General features: G+C 31.7%; 1 pseudogene; it reads right to left on the bottom strand.

The window, feature by feature from the left end:
* Positions 1-1,598: 1,598 nt before the first annotated feature.
* LOC132252612 (LRR receptor-like serine/threonine-protein kinase RGI5) lies at positions 1,599-3,114 on the bottom strand (annotated as a pseudogene).
* Positions 3,115-5,256: the final 2,142 nt, after the last annotated feature.

The raw sequence follows: 5,256 nt of genomic DNA, 5'->3' as shown, positions 1-5,256 counted from the left end.
TCCAAGCCTCTCTGCACCTCTACCCTCCCTCACAACTCGCTGCTCCCACTTTCTCTTGCTCCCTCTATTTTTCTTGCCCCTGCTCAAGACACCCCCAAAAGGAAAGCATATCCCCTCTGATACATGTCAAATAACTCTCCTCAACACCCAAAACAATAAGGTATGCATGGAATTAGAAAACAATAGAAAACATAAGGTATGCATTTTATAATCTTTTAACCCAAAAATACTAATTTATATGTTTTTATTATGCATTGATTCATTATATTATTTATTGAAATAATTATTATCCATTTATTTTATATTTATTTTTTATAATTTAATTTTTTTTAACTAGATAAAAATTTAAGTGAATTTTTAAAATTTATAACTATAATTTTTCAAATATTAGTATTCATTTTTAACAAAAAAGAATTTAAATGTTTGCCTAAAAATTAATAATTCGAGAAACTTTGATAAAAGATAAAAATAAATGTATTTAAAAAAAATAGAGTATAATTTTGTATAAAAAAATGTATTAAAAAATTAATTTTAATTTTGTGCTTTCACAGAATCCAAAAAAAAATTAATACAATAGACACTCTTATTTATATAAAATTATTTTAATTGTTTTTTTTAAAAAAAAAAATTACACATGGTAAACTAAAAGAATATTTAGTAAATTAAAATTAGTATTAAATTATTAAACAAAATTTTAAGTCCTAATTAATTTTAAAAATAGTATTAATTTATATTTAAATATTACATATAATCTCATCAAGTCCTAATTAATATAACCACTATATTATTTCAGCGCAATCGCTTTGCTTTTCAAAATTATTGCCAATAATATTAGAAGATTAAAGATTTATTATCCACAATTGTAAATTATGAAGACATTGAAAAGTTATTTTAAATACAAATATGGCATAGTAGGGTCATTAATATAATTGCTTCCAATTCATTTTCTTACACATACATTATATATGTCTTGCAATTTAAGTAATGGCTTCTGACTTCAAAGGAAAATGATATTAAAAAATAATATAATCCAACCCACAGACTTGATTCCTTTAAGTCCCCCACTAACGAGAAACATAGATTAGTTTTTTTTTTTCCTTATACAAATATCTAATAACTTAATTTAAAATTAAATCATAATAATCCATTTTTTCTTATTGGGTTGGCTATCATGTGGGTGGGCTTCAGTTGGGTGTGGGTGAGGGGAGAAAGATGGGAGGGTTGGCTTATGACATGTGCCACAAGAATAAATCAATTTATTAAAATATTAATATTTATCTTTTATAAATTTTACTAAAATATTATCATTTTTTTTTTAAAAAAATACATAATTTATATTTTTTGTTATGTATGTGGTTTATTGAAATATTTATTTTCTATTTATTTCTTATAATTTAATATTATTTTTTAAAGTACATAAATATTTGTGTGAAGTTGTAAAATGTATAATAAAATGTATTTGCTTCAATTGAAAATTCAGAAACTGTTCTTTCACTTCTTTGGTTATGTTCATACAAAATTTCACAATATTTGGTTGTACAAGGAGTTTATGATTGATAAGGAGCTAGGAAATATGATAAGCAAGACTTCTTAGTGTAGAATCAATAAGAGGTGTCAAGCTCTTTTCTTCTATTACAACTGTGATGAAATTCACTTCCAAAGCTTATAATGATACATAAAGCATAAAAAGATCTACAAACAAAATTTATCGCCTTCTAGGATGATTTTTGGCATAGGTTGCTCTTCCTCTCAACAACCATCTGACAATCTCATCCACAAAATCAAAATAGGCCTCACACCAAGATTTCCTTGTTGCCAAAACAAAAAATGGAACTAGGATGCCCATGGCAAATCCCAAGCCAACGCTCAAGTAAAACCATTGATCAATATAGCCACCATCATTTTTGTCACTAACAACACTTTGCCTTTTATTTGGATCTTCATCCTGGCATTTTGTGGCCAGTGGAGCTCCACATAGATCAGGGTTTCCCACAAAGGCCAACTCTGTGAAGGTTGTCATTTGCCCTATAAAAGGGATCTTACCATAGAAATTGTTATTTGATAGATTCAAATAACTCAAGAATGATAATGAGGCCATGCTTGAAGGAATGGTGCCAGAAAGCTTATTGTTTGACAAATCAAGAGATAACAATTGTCGCAACATTGAAATGCTTTCAGGAATTTGGCCAATGATGTGATTCCTCGACAAGTTCAAAACCACCAAACCAAACAATTTGGTTATTTCTTGGGGAAACTCTCCACTTAAATTATTGTCGGATAGGTCAATGCCTACAACAAGAGAGAGAGTCCTAGTATATTCAAGACTTTGGCCTTTGGTATTCACAACCAATCGTTCTTCATACAAGGAGCTGGCATTCCCATTTAACCGATATAGATTCAATTGCTCTTGAGCCATGGCTTTAAGCTCAACCAAAGTGCTTGGAATTTTACCCATCAGATTGTTTTGTGCAATGTCTAAGACATGCAGGGAGCTTAAATTTGAAAGCTGGGAGGGAAGTCTTCCACAAAACACATTTGACCTCAAGTTGAGTATTACCAGATTTACGAAAGCAGCTCCAATCCATGCAGGAACCTCACCCAACAATCTGTTGTAACTGAGATCAAGGACATTCAAACTTGTTAAATTTTGCCAAGATGAGGGGAACTCTCCTGAAAGCTGGTTGTGGTTCAGGTGTAGTGATTAGAGCGATTGCAACTGGCCCAACGACTTTGGTATTATCCCAGACAGATTGTTGTTTCCAAGGTCTAAAACAACGAGGCTAGAGCAATTATTTATGGTAGAAGGAATGCTTCCAGTCAAATTATTCCTTGAAAAATCAATGACTCTAAGATCGGTGATGCGTCCTATGGAATCTGGGATGGTCCCTGTTATTCGATTACCCGAAAGAGAAAGGAACAGCAAGCTGGGTAGGAATTCACCTATGTTTGATGGGATGACCCCTGTTATTCGATTACCTGAAAGAGAAAGGAACAACAAGCTGGGTAGGAATTCACCTATGTTTGATGGGATGGGCCCTGTTATTTGATTATCAGAAAGAAGAAGGTATCTCAAATATAACATGGATTCACCTCTGCTCATTAGGATAGGGCCAGAAAATTTATTATGGGAGAGATCTAGAAAAGAGACCCATTTGATTGAAAAATGAATAGGTCCTTCAAAGAGGTTGGAATTGAAATCAGTCTCTAATTGACCAGAAAAATTTAAAGAATTTGGTAGCTGACCTTGTAACTGATTGTGAGAAAGATTCAACCGATGCAGATTCAAAGAAATATTCCAAAACCAGTCTGGAATGGGACTTGAAATGTTGTCATTTGAGAAACTAAGATCCTCGAGGTTCTTTTGAGATTGCAGCCAAGCCGGAAATGAAGGACCCAAGTGGCATGAACCCATATAGAGATATTTCACCTGGAAAGGGGGAACCCAATTGGGACTAACATTCAAATGGAAAGAATTAGAGTCCATGTATAGATACTCCAACTTACTCAGCTTCCAAAAATGTTGTTCAGAGAGACTTCCACTCAAATGATTGGAAGAAACATCCAAGAGTTGCAGTTGAGAAAGTTGTCCAATACTATCTAGGAGACTTCCACTCAAATGATTGAAAGAAACACCCAAGCTTTGCAGTTGAGAAAGTTGTCCAATACTATCTGGGAGACTTCCACTCAAATGATTGAAAGAAACATCCAAGCCTTGCAGTTGAGAAAGTTGTCCAATACTATCTAGGAGACTTCCATTCAACTCATTGCTCATAAGATACAGAAACTCCAGGTGTTGCAATGTCCATAAAGAAGCACGGATGGGACCTTCAAATTTGTTACTGGATAAATCGAGTACCCTAAGATTTTTAAGCTCACCCAACCAATTCGGCAATTTTCCCATCAATTGATTGTCGTACAAGAACAATTTCGTCAAATTAGGCAAAGGACTTTTAGAACCGCAGGTTTCAAGTCCTTTGATAATCTCAGGTAAACTTCCATTCAAGAGAGTCAAACTCAAATCCAGATATTTTAAGTTGCAAAAGTTTCCAATGGAGCTTGGAATTGAACCTGTAATGACCAAGAATAAAAATATGTATTAATTAAAATTATGTAACAAACAAATAATAAAAACAGTAAATAACAAAACAAATTAATTCATGAACAATTAGTTTAAAGAAAAAGTAAGAAAAAATATTATATTTTTTTTAGGTACTTTTTTTTATCTTTTCTGATAACCATGAAATAAAGTAATTGATTTCACTGTTATAAGACTAGTAGGATTAATCATTGACATTAATTGTTTCTTTAAGGTTGTGTTTGGATAAGCTTCATATGTTTTATTTCTAAACATAGAAATTCATAGAAACTCTAATCTAAATAGTAAACTTTACCATAAAAAAATAATAATAATGATATTCAAAAATTGTTTTAGAAAACATACATATTAGAAATTTTTTACTACCTTAAATTTTTTTTAAATTTCAATAACAATATTTAAGAACATGAAATGTCATATCATATTCACTTAATGTTCAATTATATGGTTTCAATTACTAGTCTCAACCATGAAATGTCATATCTCAGTATATAAATTATAATAATTTGATATAATAGATGAATTAGTGAGAGAAAATAGAAATTGAAAATATGTAGGAGATGATTGAAGGGTATTTGATGATAAATATGATAAGGATATACAATCAAGTTGAGAAAGTCAATGGAGAAAATCAAGGGATTTCCAAGTTTTGAATATTTTGGAATATTTGTAGTTATACCATTTATTTGTATAGTTACTCAATTTATTTTGTTTCCTATTTCTTTGTAATCAGTTTCCTATTTTCGTGCTCATGCAATCTGTATATATACTAACCATATCAATGAGAATCACATGTAATAATTCTTCAATTTCTTTCTTCCAAAAATCCTTTATGGTATCAGAGCAAAGGTTTGTTCTTTAATTTTTTTTTTCCAGCCACGTTCTTCAATCTTCAGCAAGCCTTTCATCCTCCTCATTCCAATGGCCACTGAGAATTCTCAACTCATCATTCCTAATGCCCAGGAACCCACAAAACCACTAACCATGATTACTATCCATAACTCCATTAAACTCACACCCACCAACTATCTTTCTTGGAAAACCCAAATGGAAGCCATTCTCATCGGCTATGATCTACAAAAATTCATTGATGGATCCCACCCTGCTCCTCCAACCACCGTCACCACCAATAATGTTGTCTCTACTAACCCTGCATACCA

Source organism: Vitis vinifera, chromosome 9, assembly GCF_030704535.1.
Source record: "Vitis vinifera cultivar Pinot Noir 40024 chromosome 9, ASM3070453v1".
In the NCBI taxonomy this organism is placed as follows: Eukaryota; Viridiplantae; Streptophyta; class Magnoliopsida; order Vitales; family Vitaceae; genus Vitis; species Vitis vinifera.
Note: the sequence above shows the minus strand (reverse complement) of the source record. Positions and strands in the feature narration are given on the sequence as shown.